Here is a 25,450-nt window from a genome sequence, read left to right as displayed (position 1 = left end):
AATTTTTTTGAGACAGAGTCTCACTCTGTCATCTTGGGGGTGAGTGCCATGGAGTCATAGCTCATAGCAATCTCAAATTCTTGGGCTCAAGTGATCCCCCTGCCTCAGCTTCCTGAGTAGCACAAAGCTGGGCTAGTTTTTCTATTTTTAGTATAGAGGGGATCTTGATCTTGCTCAGGCTCATTGTGAACTTCTAAGCTGGAGCAATCTGCCCTGTCTTGGCCTCCCAGAGTGCTAGGATTATAGGTGTGAGCCACTCTGGCTGGCCTAGCCCTCATATATTTTGAACTCTGTGTTCAGGAGGAATCTGCACAGAAACATCCCTCCAGGGCACAGTGAAGCAGCAGGAGTCTTCAGGAGCCAAGGAGGTCTTTAGCTTACAAAAACAGGTGCTTGCAACAGGGACAGGAAGAGGCTGGCTGATTGGCCAGCTCTCCCACAGAAGGCTAGAGATTGGAAAGGGCTGTCATGCAGTATATTGATTTTTCTATTGTTCTCACTTCCAGGGCAAAGTTCCATCTGTAGAAGAGCCCCTCACCCAGGGGGGAGTGTTATACACCCTCACAATGTGCACATTAGGTGAGATCCTGTCTCACGCTCTCCTTCCTTCTGCTATACGTCCTACCCCCACCCTCTCAAACTGGACTATAGTAGTGTTTTATTGTTCTTATGAGCATGTAATTGTTTATATATTGATTTCATATTAGTATGGACTATATTGGATATTTATTTTTCCATTCTTGTGCTACTTTACTAAGAAGAATGTATTTCAACTCCATCCAGGTAAATGTAAAAGATGTAACGTCTCCATTTTTAATGGCTGCATAATATTCCACGGCATACATATACCACAGTGTGTTGATCCATTCATGGGTTGATGGGCACTCAGGTTGCTTCCACAACTTGGCAATTACTTTCTATATAAATTTTAGAATAACCTTATCTTTATTTACATAAACATCTTGCTGAGATTTTTATTAAATTAACTCTGCTAAATGACTGATGTAGGTTTTCTGTTTCCTGGCTATTCTCTAACAGGTACACCAACTCATTTAAGAGTTCAGTATGGCAGCTGCTTATAAAACTAGTATCTGAAAAAATTAGCCTTCATGCCAATAATAATTAGTTAAGTCACATGATTGGTCATTTGTCTGACTTTCACATTTAACTGGGTATCCTGTGATTTTATTTGCCAAAGCTGGCAACCCTAGACATGGAGGGCCTGCTCCAAGTATTTTGGGGTGGTGTGTGAATGGCGAGCTTCCTACCCAGGGTTGCTTATGTCACCAAAGTATTCTGTTCCAAAGTTTGGATTGTTAGCACACTACGAGAATCCAGAGTTGGAAATAAGTGAATATTTTATAAAGATGGTATTTGAACTAGATCATGGTGGCTGTCCCAGGAATGTCCCAGGGTGTTGGGCATAATGTCTGATCTTCCTCCCGTCTCCAGAATTCTCATCTTACTAAATGTTTTTGTTAAGTTTCTCAGGTACATGATTCCTGTGTATCTCAGAGCCTTCCCTCCCATCGAACTAGCCTCTGACAAACCTGGGGGCTTCGTGAGCAGAGAGGAAAGAAGGGCAGCAGAGCCAGGCTGAGCTGGTGTTTTCCTGGGAGTAAAGTCTCCCCTTGGGGAGGTGAATGAACTCTGGTCACTGGATGGAGGCTGCGTCCTCCTCCCTAGAAGGTTCATTGTCACAGAACATTTTGTTCTTGTTTGTTGAATAGCAATACCACCACCCTTTTGAAATTAAAAGACACATAAATACAAACATTTAGCTTCAGGTTTGTATCTAAGAAAGGGCTGGACACACCCTGCACATTTAGAGCTAGTTGACCTGGGAGAATGGGATCAGGGTATTAAGGAGTAAGAGGGAGTGTGTGTGTGCTTTTTAAAAAAAAACAAAACAAAACATTCTATTCAATTCTGTATTGCTTGCCAAAAAAAAGAAAAGGTTTTACAAAAAGAATATAATGATTTGTGACGGACCAGTAACAAAGCAATAACATCAGAAACAATTTTTAAAACAAAAACCCATTCCTAACGTGATTTTCATTCATTTTGAAACACTGTTTCCCCCTCACACCATCACTGCACAGTTGCAGTCAGAGGATGTGTACTGTTTTGCCTTCTGCTATGTTGCTTAACCTTTTATCACAATTGTTTCTCTATGTTGCTAAAAGTTCCTGAGTTTAGCTTTTCAGGGCTGGAATGGTGAGCTTTGAGTTACTAGGGGCCTGTGGCACCAAATTCTCTTCCCTGAGCCCTGACTGACGAGCTGAGGAAGGTGGAGGTAGGGGGTGATTCATTTATATTGGACAAGTTCCTTCTTTACGTTGAGCCTTGATTTTTTTTTTCATGGATAACAGGAGACACTGGAAATCTGTTCTCCGTAGGGTTCCTTCAGTTATCATCTATGGCCTTCACGAAACACATCATAAATAATGATCATTTAGACATAATTCTTTGTAAATCTTTATTTAATCCACCAGTCTTCCTGTTCTAAAAACACTTGGCATAATGCAGTTCATTTATCCTCATGATAGATACCCAGTGGTGGATGTAATTTTCCCTTTCGTAGATGGAGAAACTGAGTCCAGAGGTGCGGGATGATTTACCACAGTTTTGCCCTCTTATCAGGGCAGTGCTGGGGTTGGCCTCCCTTGAGTTAGGGGTGATGGATAGCAGGTGAAATCTTGGTGGCTCAAGTGTGATTATGAAATAGATCCATCACTTGCCTGCCACTCCCTCCCCCCCCCCTTTTTTTTTCCTTTTTGGACTCACTGTGTCTCTGTGGCATTTCTCCGGGATATATTCTGAATGGACCTTTGGAGCCCCCCCCCACACACACACACATACACACACACACGACAATTTGGTCACACCTAAGAGGCAGATAAAGCTGAAGTGAGCCTGCAAAAGGATCTGCAGATAAAAAGTCCGGTATCTGGGCAGGTAACACCCAATTACAACAGAGCAGTGTTGACTTACACTTTTCCTTATCGGGGGGAATCAGGTATTCGTGTAAATCAGAAAAGGATTTGATGGATACCAGTTCATGGGCGTCTCTAGCCAATGGACAGGTTTGGTTAAACAAAATATATATTCTCCTTATCTCCAGTGGCGACTATCGGCCCACAACTCCCGTCTCCCCTCTACTCCTTGAAGCTCTATAAAAACGAGGGCCTTATCTAGAGTTTGTAATAGCTTCATGTCTAGCAGGGGCTCTGCTAAAATAACTCTGGCAATGCGCAACTCAGACCCAGCCCAAGTCATTCCGGCAGACGGATGATCTTTTCTTATCTCCAATTGTCTTGGCAATAAATGTCTTTTTTCTTAAGACACTTGTTTAGACTACCCCAGGGGAAAAGAACAGGTACCATCTCTCTTGCGGGGAGAAGTCTCTAAGTTCTGGAGTCTCACAAACTGGTCCGCCGGTTCCATGGGGCTTGAGGACCAGGCGGGGAGCGCAGGGAGCAGCGGCAGGAGAGAGCTCCTCCGCTAGGTCAGGTGATGCCAGCGAGGACCTACCGTGGGACTGGGAGCCCCGGGCAAAGCAGGAAGCCTTTGGTAGGGTAATAAAGAAATAAAGATGGGGGCAGACTGAAAGGTGAAGGAGGTCAAAGGAAGGAGGGCAGCTTAGATGAGATAGGAAGAAGCTGCTGGAACTTGGGTGCCACTTGTTGAAAAAATGATGTCCTCTCTAGGGAATGTTGATGCCACACAGAAGATGAGTGGGGTCCCTGGTACCGGGGTGCAGAGGGGCAGGAGGGCAGACCCAGTGCTGCTCTGCTCCCACACACCCACGGGACTCACCCAGCGTGAGCAGGACGCTAGGGGATGCTAATCGGCCTCCTATTTGCCTTTTCTCTCTCCTCTGTGCTCTTACTTTTTAGGTATAAATCATGAGCTGGCGAGGGCGGTGCCTGTGGCTCAAAGGAGTAGGGCACTGGCCCCATATACCAGAGGTGGTGGGTTCAAACCCGGCCCTGGCCAAAAACTGCAAAAAAAAAAAAAAAAAAAAAAGAATAATAATGAGCTGGTGAGAGTGAAGAAACTGTGAGTGGCCTCTGTGTCATGCAGTTGAATGTCCTGTGAGAACTTGCAAACCACCTCCCACTGCACCCTCAGAGTAGAGTCAATCTCAAGCTTCCAGCCCCCCAATGAAAGAGACGCCTCCATTTCCCTGGGTACCCTCTTCAGAATTGCAGGACTGTCTGCATCTTCCTTCTAACTATTTAGTCTGACCTTTCCTTTCTTAGTTTTTTTTTTTTTTTTTTTTGTCTGGGGCCGGGTTTGAACCCACCACCTCTGGGGTATGGGGCCAGCGCCCTACTCCTTTGAGCCACAGGCACCGCCCTTCCCTTTCTTAGTTTTGATTTGCATTTCCCTAATGATTGGCGACGTTGAGCATCTTTCCATGGCCTGTTGGACCATCCCTATATCTTCTCCAGCAATGTCTATTTAAGTCCTTTACCCATTTTAAAAATCACATTTTTTGTTGTTGCTCAGTCATGGAGGTTTTTCAAATATATTCTGAATATAAACCCTTGTTGGCCATAAGTTTTACAAATCCTTTTTTCCATCCCACAGGGGCATTTTCAGCTCTGTTAGCTGTGCCCTTTGATATTTTTCAGTTTGAGGCCGCCCATTCATCTATTTTCTTGTTGTTGTTGTTCCCTATACTTTTGGGGTCATCTTTGCTTGGGCACCGCCCAATTGCTTGGTTTCCAAACCATTCTTTTTGGTTTATAAGGCAACTGGGGCTTGGGTCGGAGAGACCCTCTCTTAGGTGTTGTGAGGAAGAGGACAACGACTTCAATGTCCCAGATGTGTCCTCTCTGGCAGCCAGGGGCAGCATTGCAGGCTCACTCTTGGCGTTTGTTTCCTCTCTGCTCAGTCACCTCAGCCTTATTTCAGTGGGTGCCTTCATCTTTCTTCCTAGGGCCATATTTTTCTGCATTGCGTGGCCCCCTGTCTTCCTGAAAGGCAAACTGTGGATGACTCCTGTCCTGATGGTGTTAAATGGTCAGCCTGAGGGACACAGGCTGGTCTTGGAGAGCCAGGGCAGGGGTCTTCCGATGAAGGGCTCAGATCGTAGGAAAAGCAGAGCATTGCAGCCCTGTCCCCTGCCTGGGCCCACATTTCCCAAGGCATATGTGTGTGTGTGTGTGTGTGTGTGTGTGTGTGTGTGTGAGATAGATAGATAGATAGATAGATAGATAGATAGATAGATAGATAGATAGATAGATAGATAGATAGAGACTGTAGCAGCTTATTGCTCCCCTGTGGAGGAGACAGACCCTTCTGATAATACCTGGGTCAAAATTTGCTTTTCTTCTTCAAGGCTGATTCTGATTTGGGACTCTGAACCTATTCTTGAAAGTGACCTTTCTGTCTCACTTCAGATAACAATCAGCCTGTAATCCATTTATTTATTTAGAGACAGTGTCTTACTTTGTTGCCCTTGGTAGAGTGCTGTGGCATCACAGCTCACAGCAACCTCCAGCTCCTGGGCCTAGACAATTCTCCTGCCTCAGCCTCCCAGGTAGCTGGGACTCCAAGTGTCCGCCACAACGCCCAGCCATCTTTTTTTGTTGCAGTTTGGCCAGGGCCGAACCCGCCACCCTCAGTATATGGGGCCGGCGCCCTACCCACTGAGCCACAGGCACCACCCAATCCATTTATTTTTATTATGAAAAATTCTATTGTAACTATGATGTAAATGTATATTCCCTGGAAAATTTTTGGAAAACACAAACATACGAAGAAGAAAACAGGAGTCATTCCTAAAATCTGTGTTCAGACATCACCTCCCCTTATACCCAGGATTGAGGGTCAGGCAGGCTAAAAACCAGATAGTTTGGCAGACGACACAGCTCTCTGTGCGTTCGAGGTTGGAGCTGTTTGGTGGCGCAGGCCTCTTGCGCCTCCCACTCTCAGCTTCTCAGCTCATGCAGGGGCAGAAGCCAGCCATGTGCTCCCACCCTGCGTCTGCCCCAGCCTCGATGCGCCTGCCTGCACTTCCCTCCCGCCCTGCTCTGACACAAGGCCACTTCCCTTTGTCCTCGTGGCCTGGGCTCCGTTCTGCCTGCAAGCTCGAGGACACTGCTCCAGCCATCCTCCCCTCTCCTCTGACTCATCCACTCTTTTTTTCCTTCTGGATCATTCTTGTTATCATAAGACACAGTATAATAGGTCTCTTCTTCAAAAACAAAATTCTCCCTTACTTAATGCTACATTCCCGAGGGAAGGAAAGAGGCCTGCAACTTCCACGCAGGGTGAGTAAGGGGGTGCGTCCAGCTGAGATATATATGCCAAGGTCTGAGGGGTGATTCTGGAAGGGGAGGCTGGGGCCAGAGGGCTCGTGGCCCCATGAGCTCCCTGTAGAAGACAGGGAGCTATTTTGCGTTTCTGAGGCCAGGCAGGGTTCTAGCATTGCCTTGCCAAGGTTATCCTGGCAGCAGTGAGGAGTCGGGAGAGTCACTGGGAAGTCAGTGTCCCAGCTAGGCAAGAGGCGACCATGTCCTCAGTGGGGGAGGTAGCCACAGAACAGACCGGAAGTGCCCTGCCTGAGACTGGGTCTCGCAGGCATTTTAAAGACATGGAAATAGATTGGACAGAGGGAAAAGTAAAAAAATGCCTCCAGCAGCAGGACCACATGTCTGCAAAAGTGGAGTTCTCTCTCTTTTTCTCTTCTAATGGGCCTCAGAGGAAAATGAAAGCCTCTTGATTTCTGAAACGTGGAGGTGGGAAGCTTGTTCTGAAAGGGAGGCTGCCCCTGCAGAGAGGGATGGAGTCACGTGGGGTTCCCACAGTAGACCAGGTTAGCCACTGGTGGTGGCCACAGGTCTGGGTGGCTCCCCGGGGACCAAAGAGCAGGCTGATCTGCCACCCTGAGAGGCTGCCTGGGGACTGAGCATGTTTCCCTGGGCTTCACAGTGCCCACTGGTGCTTCGGAGGAGAGATGTGGAGGATACTTCTGAGATAAGGCCCTGAGTTTTATTCTCCTTCCTTTATAATCAAGGTGAGAGGGTCCCAGAGAGAAGGCTTTTCAGAAAAGCAGGAAAGTGTTTGGTGGAGGGAGGACTTCAGCAGTCTGGGCTGGGAAGGCTGCTGGGTTATGGTGGGGTCTTGGGGCCGTTCTGGGTGGTAACAAGTAACAAGGTGGCCTGGAGTCAGAATAGGGGAGAAGGGCAAGGGAGGGTTACAGAGAGTCCTAGAGGTGACATTCCCATGGGAGGAAGTCCTTTTGGGAGCAGCAGGACGGGGCTCGGAGCTGAGACTCGAGTGCTGCAAGGTCCCCTGGGCGTGTCTCCTTCTGTAGGTGAAAGGTGACATTCTCACTTCTGAACTTGGAAAGGGGGTGCCCTCTGAACCTCTCCCTTGGAAAGGGAGCACCAACGGCCAGCTGGTTATTTATTTCTTTCTGATCCTATTGTTTTATGGGGCCGTAAATGAGACTGAAGGGAATTAATAAAAAGGTGGAGCCCAGGCAAACAGCAGAGTCCGAGCCCATGTGGCACTTGCAGTCTAAAGGTGCACATGTTGCAACCCTGGGCTGCCGTGTGCGCAGGAGGGCAGGGTGGAGCTGCCCTGGACCGCCTGGAACCGCCAGGGGTGTTGGGAGACACCGTGGCCTCTACCCTCAAGGAAAGGCTGAGAGGATGGGTCCTCTCCAAGCCGTGAGGGGATAGATGGCAGGAAGGTCAATGCAACTGTCACAGGTCATGGGGGTAGTCGGGGTGAAACAGAGCAGCAGGGACCAAAAGTTCATCTCCTTTTCCTTCATTTTGGAGAAGCAGAGAGGGCATTTGGAGTTGGGAGGATGGAGCACTGGGCAGAAGAGCAGAATAAGGCTAGCGAGTGCCAGGCTCCCGGGCCGAAGCAGAGACCAGCCACCCCCAGGAGGCCACGGGGAGTCTGGGTGCCCTCCTTGAGGAGGTGATTCTGATTAGAGGAAAAGCCTGGGCAACTCTTCCCAGGAAAAATCCCTGCTGAACAAGTTAGTGAAAAGTAATGTAGGCTCGGTGCCTGTAGCTCAGCAGCTAAGGCACCAGCCACATACACCGGAGCTGGCGGGTTTGAACCCAGCCTGGGTCTGCCAAACAACAATGACAACCACAACAAAACAACAACAAAAAAATAGCCAGGTGTTGTGGTGGGTGCCTGTACAGCTACTTGGGAGGCTGAGGCAAGAAAGTTGCTTGAGCCCAAGAATTTGAGGTTGCTGTGAGCTGTGACTCCATGACATTGTACCAAGGGTGACAAAGTGAGACTCTCTCTCAAAAAAAAAAAAAACCCAACAAAAAACCCTAAATTCACTTTGCATTTTGTGTGTGTAAACTGGCTCTCAGCTGATTGGGCTTCCGACCCAGCAGGTGGTGGCTGAGGGGAGCCCACCATCCCCACAGCGTCTGGTCCTAAGAAGAGGAGAAACAGCACCCTGTTTTCAAATTTGTCTCCTCTGTGTGGTGGTCACACCTCCAGGGCCTGCTTGCCTCTGGGGGACAGAAGGCCCAGCACCTGGCCTGCAGAGCCAGAGCCTGGGTGGGTAGCCGCAGCACCTGCCCCTACCCAGCCCCCTCCCCTTCCCCACTGCAGCACAGAAACGAGAAACAGAAGTGGAGCAGCAGCCTGGTGGAGTTTTGGAATCTGACACATCTGTGTACCATCATTAACAAGTATGCGGCTCTCCCTCTGAGGCCTCGACATCCTCATCTGTAAAATGGCCTCAGCATTACATGCTGTCTGGACTGCCAGACTTCTGGGATATAAAATATATAAATGGCAGAGGCTGATGCTGTCTAACAGGGGCATCCTGGTTTCCCCCTTTCCTCTTTTTTTAATGGTATTAATATAATTTAAGAAATATGCAGAAAGCCTTTTTCTTTCCCTTGGGACTTCTGAGAAGGCAGCCTTGGAGCGCCAGAGGCAGGGCATAGGTGGAGCATCTTCTGAAGGTCCACCATCCCTAAAATCCTTATCCTCACAGGTTGTCTTTCCCTGTGGGGGTGCTTTTTTGGGCCTGTCTTTGTCTGATTAAGCTTATGAATCTTGCCATGAAAACCCCACCTTCCACCACTGAGCACAGTTGAGCAGCTCAAGGGCTGCCCTTGCAGAATTGATAACCAAGTGGCCTCTGGCCACCCTGCTGGTGCAGGACCCTGGCCTGCCAGTGAGGGGTCAGTGTGGTCTCCACCCAGCTCCAGGCCTGAGCTGAGCAAGGTGTAGCAGGAAGTTTATGAAGTCATCTAAATGACTTCTAAATCATTTATTCTAAATCATGTGAACCACCAGGGCTCTAGGAACCATACAGAAATTAGGAGTTTTGCAGGAAAAATATACTGGGAGACGGAACTGTTGCACTTGTCGCTGGGACACACAGGGACTGGGAGCTATGCTGAGGTCACAGCAGCTTAGGGCATGTCCAGTAGGAATGGGTGTGGGCGTTTAGGTGGGGCCTCTGCCCTCAGGAGTCACTGCCAGGGAGGGGACAGATGGCAGAAGGCCATGGGCAGGGCAGGATGGAAGGGGCCCAGAGGAGGCTCCTTTGTCCTGAGAGGTAAATGGAGGGCTTATGGTTGGGCGATGGGAGAAGTGGGCAGAGGCCTCGGCCTCCTCTTCTGAAACATGAGGACTTAGGATGTCTTCCTCACCCTGGTCCTTAGGACACAGTCCTCCAGTCTTTCAGCCTGTGGCTTAGTTCCCTGGCCCTAGCACCAGGCTGGGTTCCCCTGGAGACTCCTCAGGAGGGTTTCTGGGGGAGGCTGTGGGACGTGGGAGGGCTCCAGGGGCTGGTGCTCCCACCATCCATCCAGGCTTTCTCTGTGTGTCCTGCCCACCCTCCCACACTGCCCCTGCCCACCTCTGGGTTGCTGTCCTCTTCTGCTCTCCTCTGGGGACACTCTCTTTTCCCATCCAATGCACCAAGGCTGTCCCACTGTGCATGAGGCCAACTGCTGAAGGTTGGGGTGGAAGCCAAGAGGGCAGTTCTCCTCTCAGGACAGCACAGCCAGCATTAGAGGGGAAGGCTGGGCCCGATTGTGCTGGGGGTGCTTCCTCTCAGGGGGCCACGCTGCCCCCTTCTCCTCACCCTCCTCCTGTTCTCCCCTGCTTCCCCACCCCCCCGCCCCCCAGCTCTTAATTTCCTTCTTGCTGGGTCACTAGAAACTCAAAATTCCTTTCACTTTATTACTCATGACAAGGCAGCTCTGTGGCCATGGTTGGAGGGGAGGTCACTGCTCACCTTTCTCTTCTGAGAGGATCGAGGGGGGACTTCTAAGGAGAGAAAATCATGCAGGTGAAAACTGGGGAGACACAGGGTGAGCTCTGTGCTTGTCTGCCCGTGGGGTGGCCCAGGGCACTCTCACTCTGTCCTTAGCTCTGCCACAGGACAGGAGCTGGACTAGCTTGCAAAGCCTCAGGGACGGTGCCCCCAGAGTGGAGCCTGAAACCTACCCTGAGTACTAAAGGGCCAGCTGTGCAGATGACACTGATCTTGAGTTTGTCACACACTGGCTTTGGGTGCAGGTGAGCTATCAGCATAGGCTCCTGGTTCTGCCTCATCTGAGCTGGTGACTTGGGAATTAGGCCCTCTGGTCCCCTGCGAAGAGTAGGGACAGTAAGAGGCCACCTGATGGGGGTGATGGGGGGACTCAGTGAGATGCTGTGTGCTTACATTACTCAGCAGAGCCCGGCTGCTCTCAGGGAGATGGGTACATAACATCACTGAGGAAGCAGAGCTCACGGTGTTCATGGGCCCACCTCCGTCCTGCTCCAGAGAACACTCAGCACATAGGTCTGACTCCACTCTCCTCAGTTCTGCCTGCCGCCCCTCTCCGACACCCTCCCCGCAGGTGGCCAAGGTAAGTGTGGGGTGCTGGAGGGGCTGGCATGGCTCCGCAGTGCTTTGCTTAGGACCTAGGGGAAGACTGCTTGCGGAGACTCTGGCAGATTCAGGAGGTGGTTGGACAGGGCCAGGGGTCAGGCTGCTGGGTCCTGGAAACAATGTCTTTCTTTCTTTCTTTCTTTTTTTTTTTTTTTGTGGTTTTTGGCTGGGGCTGGGTTTGAACCCGCCACCTCCGGCATATGGGACCAGCGCCTTACTCCTTGAGCCACAGGCACTGCCAACATTGTCTTTCTTTTTCAGGGAGGAGTGGGGTAGGGAGGGAGGCATGTTATTACCATAACAGAAAAGACATACCTGGGGCTTCCCAGGGAGCAGGGCTGCTGTCCCAGCCCCCATGAGCCAAGATGCTCAGTCAAGTTGAGCAGACAGTCCTCTGGAGGCTGTGTCCTCCAAATGTCCAGCTGCTCTCCCTTGGAGATCCTGGTCCAGTAAGTCTGAGAAGGAGACCAAGAATCTGATTTAAAGCCAGACCTCAGCTTATTCTGATCCAGCTAGTCCACAGTTCATTTTCTGTGACATGCTGAAATAGAGAATGAATCACAAAGCCCTGGGGGTCAACTCTAACCCCAACCCTAACCCTGTGACCATTCCTGTTTATGCTGGTGGGGTCACAGCTATGTGCTGACACGGAACTGGCTAACTCCAGTCTTGGGAAGCTCTGTAGTAACAGCAGCGGCATTAATGTTATTAATTGTAGTAACAGTGGTGGCAACATTCATTGTAGTAATAGCTAACATTTATTGGGCACTTATTGCATCCAAGGCACTCTTTCAAGAGCTCTGAATGTGTGATCTTAGTGTTTTAAATCACTTTCCTGCAGATGGATGCTTGGTGTGAACTTAGCCCTTCCACCCTGAGAGCCACGTCCTTGGACAATTTACTTAAAAGGCCTAAGTTTCACATTTCTCCAAAGAAGATTTACAAATACACAAAAAGCCTGGGGAAAGATGATCAAATGACTAATCATTGGGGGAAATGTAAATCAAAACCACAAGGTGATACCACTACTGACTTGGATATGTGTCCCCTCCAAATCTCATGTAGAAATTTGACCCCAGAGTTGGAGGTGGGGGCTGGTGGGAGGTGTTTAGGTCATGGCGGTGAATCCCTTATCCACGTGGTACCCTCCTTGGGATAATGAGAGAGTTCTTACTCTATCAGCTCCCATTAGATCCGGTTGTTAAAAAGAGCCTGGCACCTCCTCCCTTCTCTCTCTTCCTCCCTTCCTTTCCCCATGATAGCTGCGTCTCCCACCTTCCACCAGGACTGGAAGCTTTCTGAGGTCCTTACCAGAAGCAGATGCCCACACTTTCTGCACCGTCCCCAGAACCGTCAACCAAATAAACCGTTTTCCTTATATCACATACTCCTTCATAGCAACAGAAGACAGACTAAGACAGCCTCGCACCTAGGAAGATGACTACTATCAAAAAAGCAGAAAGTAAGTGTTGGTGAGGATGTGGAGACCTCAGATCCCTTGTGCACTACTGGTGGGGACGCAAAATGGTGCAGCCACTGTGGAAAGCAGATGGAGGTTCCTCAAAAGTTTAAGCATAGAATTGTCACACAGTCCAACACCCTCACTGTTGGGTACGTACCCAGAAGAATTAAAAGGAGGGTCTGGAAGAGATATTTGGACACCATGTTCATAGCATTGCCACTCAGAAGAGCTAAAAGGTGGAAGCCATCCAAGTGCCCACTGGCAGATGGATGGTTAAGCAAATGTGATCTATACATGAAGTGAAACGGTATTCAGCCTTAAAAGGGAAGGAAACTCTGACCCTGCTGCAACGTGGATGAGCTGTGAGGATGTTATGCCAGGCAGAGTAAGCCATTCACAAAAGAACAAAGATGTGGGGTGGTCCCATAGCGCAGTGGGTAGGGCGCCGGCCACATGCACTGAGGCTGGTGGGTTCCAACCCGGCCCAGGCCTGCTGGACAACAATGACAATTGCAACAAAAAATAGCTGGGCATTGCGGCGGGTGCCTGTAGTTCCAGCTACTTGGGAGGCTGAGGCAAGAGGATCGCTTAAGCCCAAGAGTTTGTGGTTGCTGTGAGCTGTGACGCCACAGCACTCTACCCAGGGTGACAGCTTGAGACTTTGTCTCAAAAAAAAAAAAAAAAGAACAAATATGTGATTCCACTTTTATGAGAACTCAAGAGTAATCAGAGTCATAGAGACTGAAAGTAGAATTGGGGTGGCTCCGGGGGCTAGGGGTGACGGGGATGAGGAGTCAGTGTTTCGTGGGGACAGACTTTCGGTTTGGGAAGATGAAGTTTTGGAGGTGGATGGTGATTCACCAGGTACATTTTGTGTTATGTGTATTTTATTTACCACAACTTAAAAATGAGAGAGAGAAAACAAGTCCTAAGTTTCAGTTTCCTCATCTCTAAATTTGGGGAAAATCCTCACCAGCCTCAGAGGGTGATGGTTGAGTTTGTGAGCACCTCTCGTGTTCTCAGAAAACCACCCCGCCGAAGTCAGTGGTTAGCGACACGGCTGATGACTGTGACGGTCATCACTGTCTCTCTGCTGGCCAGTGAGTGGGGATTGTCAGTCCTCAGGCATGGCTCTCTGGGCCTCAGTTTCCCCACACAGGGAAGAGGTGTGTGCAGGCCCCTTTCCATCCCTACGCTGGTGCTGCACTCCAGCTGCACATTGGACCCTCCTCTTCCAGAGCCTGCAAGGGACACGGCTGTGGGCAGGTCTGACGCTTTTACTCTGCAGCTCCGGTGACATGGGGTAAACCACAGTGAACGGCCTGGGCTTCCCCACTGGTGGAGCATAACTGTGGCATCTGGTGGGTCCTTCCCCTGCAGGTCTGTGGCAAATGGTCCTGGTGAACGTGCATGGGAGTGTTCACGCACGCGTGCACGCACATGTGTGTGTATATGACTAAGTGCACGTATGTCCACACATGGGTGTGTCTGTCTCATGGGGACAGCTGGAGGTGGAAAGGCAGAGCAGCGTGTGCACAGGGGAGAGGCTACCGTGCTGAACGTCACACCCTTCGTTCTGGTCCTTGGGGAAAAGGGACAATGGAGGCTTTACCATATTGTTGATAGTAGCTCTTTTTTCAACCTTGCCTACACACTGGGGAACTTTGTGAGTACATTGGGGCCTCAGGCTCACCTCAGAGGCCCTGATTTAATAGATCCCACAGTGGCCTGGACTCAGGACTTTTCAAAGCTCCCTTGGGGGCGTTTAGTGTGCAGCTACGTTAGAAGCCATAGCTCTGCGGGGCTGGGGAGGAGGCTCCAGACCAGACTTGCAAGGGCTGTGCCCGGTCCCAGGGCTAAGGACGCCTGTGTGATGAGGGAGGCTACCTGTAAGCTGTTTATTACCTGCTTCGATTACTGGGTAAATATTGACCAGAGGCTCTGGTGTCCTCTGAGCTACCTGTTGTTTCCACGGGCGCATCCCTGGCGCAGTGGGGGCAGAGGTGTCTGGTTAGGATTCTGGATGGGCAACACGGAGGGAAGGTTCCCCTGAGGGACACAGTGCCAGGACCCTCCAGTGGAGAACTGGGGTTTTTGAACAGGCATGTCGATGTACAAAAGGCCTAGTGGTGGGGCCAGGGTGTATTGGCTCCTCTGAACTATGAGAATTTTGGCAGGTTTGTTAACCTCTCAGAAACTCAGTCTCCGAATCTCACAAGGACAACAGTAGCTGTTTGCAGTGCCCCTGTGAGGGCAAAATGGCACCTCATGTAAAGTACTCTGTATCACAAGGTGGGCACTCAGTAAACGGGGGTGTTTCTGTTCTCCTAGACCAGAGAAGCAATTGGCTGGCAGTGGGGTCTGTGGGAAGCTGCCTCTGTCATTGTGCCTGTGAATCAGTGACAGTCTGGTGGCTTCTATAAAATGCTTAGAAGAGATTGAGCTCGGTCCCTTCCTGTCACGGGTGGAATTGTGCTCCCTGCTCCAATTTATATACTGAAGTTCTAACGTTCCACACCCAGAATGGGCCTATATTTGGGGTTGAGGTCTCTAAGGAGGTGAATGAGGCCATACGATGGCCCTAATCCAACTTCACCATTGTCCTTAGAAGAAAAGGAGTTGAGGACATAGACACAGGAGGACAGCCACGTGACGACCAGGGAGAAGACGCCATTGCAAACCCAGGAGTGAGGCCTCAGGAGAAACCAGCCCTGCCACCTGCTCTCAGACTTCCGGCCTCCGGAACCCGGAGGAAACACACCTTTGCTGTTGAAGTGCCCAGTCTGTGGTGCCCTGTCGAGCCGGCCTGAGCGGCTGATACACTTCTCATCCCAAACCTGCTCCATGCACTTTCCTCTGGCAGCTTCCAAATCCTTCAGTATCCGCCCCCCCACCCCCCAACCCAAGGAGCTTCAGCTGCTGAGTCCCAAAATCCCAGCTTTTCCTTCACTGTCCCCGTCCTCCGTCCCCAGTGCCTCCGTCCCACCCTCTCCCACTGTGGTGGTGACACAGCCTGGTCCGGGCTGTCCTCCACTGCAGGTGGGTTCATCAGTTTCACAGGTGATCCCTGAGGAGGCTGCGTTTAGGTCCTCAAGTGGCCACAGGTGCCTTCCCCCTACCAAGGCTGTATGCCAGCGACAAGGAACAGGTCCTAATATCTGGAATGTGCCAAGTTATTCTCACACGGGTGGCTTCTGTGCCCACTGCCTGAGCACTCTGTCTCCCTCCCTGCCATCAAACTTCTATTCATCCTTCACGGCCGCATCAATGTTTTCCTCTTGGAAGCTCTCCCAGGCCTTCCCAAAGCACACTCACCCTTCCCTCTTTCCTCTGTCCTGTTCCTCTCAGCCGTGCGCACTGGTCTCTGCCACATGAGGTTTCGCGACACTCTGTGTGCCTTCCTTTCTAACCAGAATGACAGCGGACGAGATCAGGGCTGTGCTTTATTTGTCCTCATATTCCAAGCATCCAGTCCAGCATCCGGGAGGTGGTTGGTGCTCAAGATACTTCTCAAATGAAGAGATTATCTCATTGTTGCTGGGTTTGTTTTTTTTTTTTTTGCAGTTTTTGGCCAGGGCTGGTTTTGAACCCTCCACCTCTGGTATATGAGGCCGGCGCTTTACTCCTTTGAGCCACAGGCGCCGCCCATCATTGTTGCTGTTTTATGAACTTTTTTAGAACTATGAAGATGTTGATATGGTTATAATAAAGATTTCGTGTGACTATAAAAAATGAAGGGATTAAATGAAGAGTTTACGCCCGATTTTTTTTTTTCCGCAGTTTTCTTTTTGGCCAGGGCTGTTTTTGAACACGCCACCTCCGCTGATGCCCTATTCCTTTGAGTCACAAGTGCCCCCCTACGCCAGATTTTTTTGACAAATGCATCTGTGTAATGTGGGACATTTAGCTACATCCCTGGCTTCACGGGAGGGCTTCCGCAAGTTGTCATTATCCAAAATACAGCAGCACCTCCCCAGTGGACCCACTCCCTACACTGACTGCCTCAGCTGACCTAATTTTCATAGACTGGACACGCACCATGTGTACATACCAGTGCTGCGGGCCTAATGCCTTCTGTTGATCACCTATTATGTTGATTAGTTTGTTACCATTCCTTGTCATTCCTTGGGTGGTCAACTTACAGAGGTTTCACTGTATCTCCAGAGATTGTCAAATGTCCCTTGAGGACAAAATCCCAGGTTGAGAACTGCTGGTGCAGGCCTGCAGAGCTCCCTGAAGGTCCTGAAGTAACCCTGTGGGTCCATCGGAGAGAGCTGTGACATGCAGATTTTATTGGCGCATGCATCAGAGATAAAAACAGCAATTTTGGAAGCCTCATCCCGAAGTGGGTGCTGTTCAGAAGTGGGGGCATAGAAAGGGGTCTTTTTCTACTAGTAAGTCCAGGAGATTTTTTTCCCCTGAGATTTTGCCTTGCGTTTTCTATTAAACTGGGGGCAAACCCAGCAAGGGAAGATGCACTTTCCTCCCCAAGCAGAGGCTCTGACAGCAGATGGGATTACAGTTTTCAGAAATTGAGTTGGCCCCTGTTCCACCTCCCCCCAGTCAGATCCTTTCTGATCCTTAACTGATTTTCTCTGAAATCACTTTTTCCCTGAAGCTTTCTGAACCCCTAGTGAGCATCCATGTTTTCAAAACACATTGTACAAACCTCCCTTTATAGGGACCATCCACAAGCATTCCTGCCACCCAGTGCTGTGGCTTCACCTCCCTCCTGCAGCAGTCCTGGGCCACTCTGGTGGCCTCTTTCCATGGAGTGAACAGGGCACATTTCTAACCTCCCTTCCCTCAGTTTCTGCTTCTATAAAACTGGGTGATGATATCCCTCTCATCATGAACATGAACTAGTGAGAGCCTGGTGATGCTAGCTGTGCCATTCTCACAGGTCATGGCCCCAGGGGGCAGGATAACCTACCTTTTCTGATCTGGAGCAAAATCCTGGGCAAGGAAGGCCACGCCCACAAATCCTCCTTTCTAACCACATCACTGTCTGCTGTTGGCCACTGCTAAAAATCACATTCCCTAAAAAAAGACAGAATATTGGGCCTGAGTAGGGTTGCCAGATAAAATATAGAATGACCAATTAAACTTGAATTTCAGATAAACAGCACATAATTAATTAGCATAAGTTTGTTTCAAGTGTTGCACAAGACATATTACGCTAAAAATTATTCACTGTCTGAAACTCACATTCAACTGAGCGTCCTGTATTTTTTTTTTTTTGCAGTTTTTGGCCAGGGCTGGGTTTGAACCTGCCACTTTCAGCATATGGGGCCAGCGCCCTACTCCTTTGAGCTACAGGCGCCACCCAAGCATCCTGTATTTTTATTTTTTTATTTTTGTAGAGGCAGAGTCTCACTTTATGGCCCTCGGTAGAGTGCCGTGGCCTCACACAGCTCACAGCAACCTCCAACTCCTGGGCTTAAGCGATTCTCTTGCCTCAGCCTCCTGAGTAGCTGGGACTACAGGCACCTGCCACAACGCCCGGCTATTTTTTGGTTGCAGTTTGGCCGGGGCCGGGTTTGAACCCGCCACCCTCAGTATATGGGGCCGGCGCCTTACCGACTGAGCCACAGGCGCCGCCCAGCATCCTGTATTTTTATGTGCAAAACTTGGCAATCCTACTTACCAGCCATTTATATCTCCCTTTTCAGATAGCTGGTTTAAGCAGGAAGAGAATGAACGTGAACCTCAGGGAACTACCTCTCTGCTGGTAACGAGTACGGCAGCCCTGATGGGTCATTTTTATGTGTTGGTTTCCCAGCTGAGTTTTATCTGTCACGAAGCAGCTTAAAAAAAAAAAAAAAAGGAAGCAAGTTCCCACTGATCTGTGGTTTTTATAAGAAACACGTACAAAAGGCTTCTGTGCTGGCCCCTTTTCTCAAAATTTTTGGCAAAGAGGGCCAAAAAATAGCTTCTGAGGAAATTATTTATTCAGTATTAATGTGGCAAAGCTAGATCTTGGCTAGACAGTTCAAGTAAACAGGATCACTCTACGTAGACTTGTTTGAAACCAGAGATTTCCTGTGACCCTCAGAGCTTTAACAAGAACCAGAGAAGTTGTATTTATAGAAACCCCGTTAATTTTACCCACTCCCCTGTTTAATCCCCAATACAACAAATCTCAGAATGTCTGCAGACATGGTCCATTTGACAGATGGGGCAGGAGGCCATCCCTCAGTGTGGTTGTGCTGATAAATGGAGGCCGGGGTTGAGGTTGTGACGGGAGGCTGGCGTGGGAGCCAGCAAGTATGCAGCATTTTCAAGAAGCTGCAAACACGATTAATTAATAAACCATTAATACCCAGCACCCAGTGTCAACTTCCTTGGAGGGCTTTGCAAATCTCTCCTAATGTCAGCTGCATGAGTGTCCCAGGCAGACTTGGAGGCTTTGTGACTCTTTCATACCCTTTCGTGAGCAATCCATTGTTTTTGTCTAAATCCTGAACATTTGCTCCTCCTTCCTGGAAGCAGACTGGCTGAAACCTCCAACCAGTTGGGCAGAGTGTCATAAGATGACTGTAAAAGTGTCCCAGGTCATTCACTCCGGAGCTTAAGAACTAGAAGATATTCCCAAAGGGAAAGAGAGGGAAGGACTGAGGGGTCCCATAATCAGGGGCTCATTAGGACACGGGGGTGAGGGTTGAGGGATAGTTGTGGTAGAAGAAGCCACAGCACACTGGAAGTCCCAGTCCTAGCTCTGACCACAACTGGCCACAGTGACCTGGAACAAGTCAGCCAGACTGACCTTTCTTTTCTTTACAGGAAAATAACATCTCCTATTTTGCTAGGTTATTCAGCGCATTTTCTATAACATATGTAAGTAAAGTGTAAATTACTGTCACTGCATCTGAGTTGGGGCATGCCCATTAGACCTGGTGTTTTAGTGCCGTAGACTGGCCCGTGGAGGCTGTGGTCACCTGATCGGCAAGGCCAGATTATACCTCTGAGTACAGCCTCACTTGTGACCTGCTCCTTCCTCAGGGGTTCCTGGGGTCCTCAGAGCTGTGGCTTTTCAGTAAATGATTGTCCAATTATAAGCAGCGTTTTTCTTTCTTTTTGTTTGAGACAGAGTTTTACTATGTCACCCTCGGTAGAGTGCTATGGCGTCATAGCTCACAGCACCTCAAACTCTTGGGCTTAAGTGATTCTCTTGCCTCAGCCTCCCAAGTAGCTGGGGCCACAGTTGCCTGTCACAATACCTGGCTATTTTTTGGTTGTAGTTGTCATCGTTGCTTTAGCTGGCCCGGGTGGGGTTCGAACCTGCCAGCCTCGGTGTAAATGGCTGGCGCCCTATCCACTGAGCTACAGGCGCCACCAGAATTTTTCTTTTTAATAATGATAGGGAGAGGGTAAGAAGAGATGGGAAGGGACAGGAAGAGAGAATACTAGAAAGCATTGCAAATCGTTAGGACGAATATTGTGTTGTGAAACTTCTGCTCAGATATCTTACACGTGTGTATGTGTACTGGATGTGAGTTTGAGCTATATTTCCTATTGTGAATTGTGCTGAAGAAAAGAAAATCAAAAGATCTGGTTTCATCACTTGGGCAGCTTTGAGTCCAAAATCCAGCTAAGAAAATGAGCACCGATGTAGTTAGTCACTGAGGCCAGGAGCTCAGAAATGCCTTCTGCCTGCAGTCATCACGTGGGGTGGAGTCAGGTGGATTCCAACTCCACTCTTGGTGGCTTTAAGCCGCTCTGGGCCCCCTTCTGATCCCTCTCCATGGCAGCTGGCCTCAGGACCTCTAAGGCCTCGCTCGGGGCTAGGCTTCCCGGTTCTTTACCTCCTGAACTGTTATTGGGGAGACACTGGGTTTTCTCGGGGTAGGAAGGAGCTGAGGCCTACATCATGCTGTTTTCCCCTGCCCTCCTCAGCACCACTGCCCTGGGGATGACCCCCACACCCCACTATTCATTGTCTCAACAGTGTGTCTCTAACATCCTTGGCCACTCAGCTGACCTGGCCATTTTTCTATCTACCTGGTAAGGATCTTCTGGCCTCTTCCTCTCTTGCTTAAAAATGTTTTTGCAGCAGGCAAGAAGTCTCTGTTGTGTTAGTAGTTACTACCTGTGAGTAATCCACGGACAATGTGGCAAAGGGGCCTCCTCCAGAGCTCTGTTAGCAGGTCCTATGAGGGCCTATGGCACAGGAAGTGGCTGTGTGCCCAGTCACCAGGTACCAGAGGGGTGACTGATCGTGACACAATAGCAGTCTGGGCTGCATGTTCTCCGGGGAACAGATGGGGGTGACTCTTCCAGTGCACGAGTCCACGAGTCGGTAGCCCTGCACTTGGGGCCTCTCCACCCGCCCACCTTCTGTCAATTCAGGTGCACTAGGCTCCAACCCTGCAGCCTGGGCAAGCCCCATGGAGGGCCCACCTCACTCCCTACGGCCTTGTCCCAGCCCCTGCGTCCAGGTGAGCCAGCTCCGTCAGCCCTGCCAGTTGGAGTGACGACTTCAAGCCCTTTGCGTCTTCAACCAGAATTCAGATCACACTTGTAATTATTGGGCTTTGTACGTTTCCTGCAGCTGTAGGTTTTCTAGGAGGGCTCCCTTCTCTACAGGTACATGCTTCTGCCCTGTGGCCTCCCCTCACCCTACGCCCTCACCAATGGTCTCTGTTCCCTCAAGTGCCAGGCTCCCCTGGCGAGTGGCGCATCGGCCCTCAGTGCTCCTCTCTAGGTCGCCTCTCCACCTAAAAGGCCCTTAACTGGGCTCTTGGGTTCTGAGCAGCAGGAGTCTCCATCTCCTTATAATCATTTTTGAAAGGTTGTTTTTCAAAGTAATCTCAAACTTTAAAAAAAAGTTGCAAAATTAGTATAAAGACTGCCCTCCTCATGCTGAGGTTCCCCAAATGTTATAATCTCATGGAACCTCAGCCCAATGACTAAACCTGGGAAATTGACCCCGGTCCCCTATATCTCATCGTCTGACTTGTAGGGTTAATTCCAGTTTTGCCACTTGGTCCACAGACGTCCTTTTTCTAGTCTAGAATCCAATTCCAGACAGGTCACACATGGTCTTTAGTTGTCACATTGCCTTAGTCTCTTTTCATCCAGATTCTCAGGGAGGGGTCAGCAACCTGTTTTTAATTTTTATTTTTTTGCAATTTTCTTTGGCCGGGGCTGGGTTTGAACCTGCCACCTCTGGTATATGGGGCCAGCGCCCTACTCCTTTGAGCCACAGGTGCGGCCCAGCAACCTTTTTCTATAAAAGACCAGATAGTAAATATTTTAGGCTTCAGGTGCTATCCAGGCTCTCTTACACTGATTTGCATTTGTTCTAAGTGAACATCTGGCTAATCTAGGCCACTAGATTCTGTAGATGATAAAAATAGTCCCCCAAATAATATTTCCTCATTAAAAATGCCTCCGCAAATGGCTTGGATAAAGGAGGGGTGAGGCCGTGTCCGTGGGCAATGACTGAGTCCTCCTCCCACCCTTACTTTGAATCAGAAAGAGTAAGTTTGTCCTCTGACAAAGCCCTGGCTCCAGGAGGGGTGCAGGTGGGATCACCGCACAGCTGGGTCTGGGTCGTCTACTTTTCCGCAGCATTTGGATTGAGGGTGCCCAGGTCTCAGGCTGGGACCCGCCCAGCCCCAATCAGAACACCTCCACCTCAGATCTTCAGATTTCTTCCCACCCTAGATTCTTCTTCCCCTAAGTAAGACCCTCGGAATCCCAGACAGGCAGAGTCAGCTGAGGATGGTGGGGGAAGTAGGGGGGGGTGCTGGCTGAGCCCCCTTAGCAATCAAAGCCAACATTGTTCTCAAGGAGTTAACCTGCATACCAAGCTTGCAATTAGCAAGGAATAATGGGGTGTGATGGGTGCAGCACAAGGGCTGGAACTGATTTCCACCCTTGCAGCGAGAAGCGGCCCTGCTGGCTCCTTCCTCCTTTCCTGGTGACTTGCTGCCATAGGCTCAGCGGAGCAGAAATCCTCTGGGTGGGGGGAGGCAGCAATCTGTCTTTGAATAATTTAAACAATGCAGCACAGCCAGGCTAAATGGAGCTTATCAAATGTTACACCTCTTAAAGCTACAATCAGAGGCTGCAGGATATTAACTGTAAAGCCCTGGGCTCTGTTCACAGGGAACCTGAGGACCAGACTTCACCAAAAAGAATGGGGGAGCTTGAGAGGTGGCAGGAAAGAGGATGGGATCGGCTTTGAAGCCCAGATCGAGAAGTAGATATTTGAGGACAGGACAGGGAGACAGCATTTACTGAGTACCTACTGTGTACGGTAAATATCAGAAAAGCCACAGACTGTTTTCTCTAACCTTTGCCCCAGCTCTGCAGGACCTATGTTGCTATTCGTATGTATTTTTAAATTTTTCTAACCTTTGCCCCAGCTCTGAACAACATATGCTATTATTCATACACACTTTAAATAGCTTAAATAGCAAAGCTGATCACTTGAGACTCCTTCACTTGCAAATGTTAGAAAACCTGACCCTCACTGGCCTTAGGGAAGGGATTTTTTTCTGTCTGAAAAAATCAGGACATGCTTTCTTTCCATCTCTTGGTTCTGTGTTCTACCATGTGGCTCAAGCTCCTGGAAGAGATAAAATGGCACTGACCACCCCAATCTGATCCCTGCATCCTCTGAGCGCCAAACCCGACAAGGAGAAGGACTCTCTGCTCTGAAAGTCTAAGCAGCGCTGGCTTCCAGTTCCAGCCATGATGGAGTGACAAGGATCATATGAGGTCAGACAATTAAGTTCTCCAGTTCATCCTGGAAAAGTGGCACATACCTCGTTGCTGAGTATCACTGTCGTCACCAGATGGCAAGGGGAGTACTTGTGACCAGTGATATTCAGCCCTTTTTCTAGGATGAGTTTGAGAACTTAATTGTCTGACCTCATATGCATCCATACCTTAGACAATTAAAAACCAGGATATAATATGTGGAACAATGGTTTTTACACGAAAAATAGCAGGCCAGGCAGAACAAGGGTGCCCGAGAGAAGCAAAACAAATGAGCTGAGACTTACCAGGGCCCCAGATCACAAGGGGGTCTGCAGGTTGCAGCACAGGTAGGGAAGCTTGGCTTTCCCGGAGTCCCAGCCCCACCTCCTTGAGTCTTGCTCAGCTCACACCAACTCTCCTGCCTGCCCCGTCCCTCCCATCATGTCAGCCCCTGATAGCCATTTACACAATGCAACCCTGTCCCTGCTAGGAAGTGGGGGGAGTTCATTTTCAAATGTGTCTTTCATTGAGCTCTTTCCTATGCAGTCTAAGTGCACTTCTAAGGACCTAGCTAGTCATTAGTAATTTTTGGTAATGATGAGGAGGGTTCCTTCATGCAGGCCCTGGTTTCATACGAATTGCCGATTTTTCAAACCGTACAAAAACTAAAAAAAGTTTTGGTGTGCAAGCTTTGATTTACCCTAGGAATGTGTTCAGGCTATTCTATACAGCCACCTGTGGTGAAGTGGCATTTGTACCTGAGAACATTTGTCATTAATGGTCTGATAAAAAACACTCTGTGAAAACAAAACTGTGAAACATGATAATAATGTTCAATGACTCAAAAGCAGGGACATAATTCCCTGGCTCCCTAAATAAAGATTATTATAACACACACTCTCTCTCTCTTTTTTTTTTTTAAGAGACAGAGTCTTGCTTTGTCACCCTCAGCAGAGTGCTGTGGTGTCACAGCTCACAGCAACCTCCAGGTCTTGGGCTTAGGCAATTTTCTTGCCTCAGCCTCCCGAGTAGCTGGGACTACCGGTGCCCACCATAATGCCTGGCTATTTTTTGTTGCAGTTTGGCCGGGGCCAGGTTTGAACTTGCCACCCTCCGTGTATGGAGCTCACGCCCTACTCACTGAGCTGTAGGCGCTGTCCTATAACACATTCTCGATGCTGGCAGTGACACCTCCGTGACCACTGAGATGTGTGAAGCTATTGCTCCCCAAGCTACCTTCCTGCAGGTGAAGTCTACTGTCTCCTCTTGAGGTCGTCCCTCTCAGTGTTCAGCAACATCCATGTGCTCCTCCATCTGTGTGGCCTGACACTGTGACACGCATGCACACCTGCACGTGCACTCGCTCTGGCGTGACCACCCTTAGCTCATAGGCTTGTGTTTTGTAACTGTGATCCTAACTGCATGGGTATCGCCCAGGCCAGGGGCAGGGAGGACCACAGGGTGGCTGCAGCGTGGAGCTGCCCGGCGCCCTCACCCTGGGCTCCTCATCTGCCATTCCCACCAGCTGCCCCAGCCTTCCTTTGGTTCTGGCCCCTGAATTTCTAGGGTGGTCCAGACCCCGGTTCTGATTCTTGAGTTGATCTTTGTGGAAGTGGATTTGGGAAGTGCATGGTCTTGACCACTGCCAAGTGCAGCTAACACTCAGACTCCGGTAACTGCTTGTGCCCAGCCTTGGGCAGCTGAGGTGCTGTGTTTGTTGTCACAACTATTTCGACTGGACCCCTTGACGCCTGTGCAGCTGCTCCTGACAGAGGTTTGAGCCGTTGCACGAAACACGTGCAGCATGATGAGGATCTGTCGTCAGCATGAACTGAACAGTCACCCTGACTTTCATAATTGCTACGAACTCATGGTGTTTCTACCTTGCAGTTTCCCACAGTAGCATTGTCCTCATTAAACTGACTGTATAGTTTATGTGGAAGTATTTCTAAGCGATTTGCAGGTATTCTATCACCCTTAAGTATTTCTGAAGGCATCACTAAAATATTAGACCATTTTCTTACATAGTCAAAATAAAATGATAAAGAACTATTAAAAATCTCGTAGTGTTCTCTAGCATGTATTGTGTTTTCAAATCTCTCCAGATGCGCTCCTTAGAATCCAATCTGGGGCCGTTCATTGCACTTGGTTGTTAAGATTCCTGGGGTATCTCTTAAAGCAGTGGCGCTCACTTGAAGAGTCTGGGACCGGCAGTTCTGCGTGACATCTCCCCTCCTGGACTCATCTGGAGGGGATATTCATCTGGATTCCTCTGTTTGTCCCATAGGTGGGAAGTCCTACAGCCCAGGCCTCCAGCTTCATGCCCTTCTCGCTGACCCGACTCTCCTGACCTCTGCTTCAACACCTCCCTAAAGCGCAAGAGG

General features: G+C 49.5%; 1 long non-coding RNA gene across 7 annotated transcripts; it reads left to right on the top strand.

Moving 5' to 3' along the window:
* The first annotated feature begins 6,848 nt into the window (after positions 1-6,848).
* LOC128576548 (uncharacterized) lies at positions 6,849-25,057 on the top strand. 7 transcript variants are annotated; one of them, XR_008377425.1, is made up of 6 exons: positions 6,849-7,030; positions 8,385-10,536; positions 10,694-10,871; positions 11,736-12,356; positions 14,688-14,755; positions 14,965-17,296. It is a non-coding gene; the product is annotated as an uncharacterized LOC128576548 (long non-coding RNA). The 7 variants fall into 7 exon arrangements; XR_008377428.1 differs by lacking the exons at positions 14,688-14,755; positions 14,965-17,296 and adding an exon at positions 24,147-25,057; XR_008377423.1 differs by lacking the exon at positions 14,688-14,755 and having other exon boundaries at positions 8,608-10,536.
* Positions 25,058-25,450: the final 393 nt, after the last annotated feature.

The sequence above is a fragment of the Nycticebus coucang genome, chromosome 24 (assembly GCF_027406575.1).
Source record: "Nycticebus coucang isolate mNycCou1 chromosome 24, mNycCou1.pri, whole genome shotgun sequence".
In the NCBI taxonomy this organism is placed as follows: Eukaryota; Metazoa; Chordata; class Mammalia; order Primates; family Lorisidae; genus Nycticebus; species Nycticebus coucang.
Note: the sequence above shows the minus strand (reverse complement) of the source record. Positions and strands in the feature narration are given on the sequence as shown.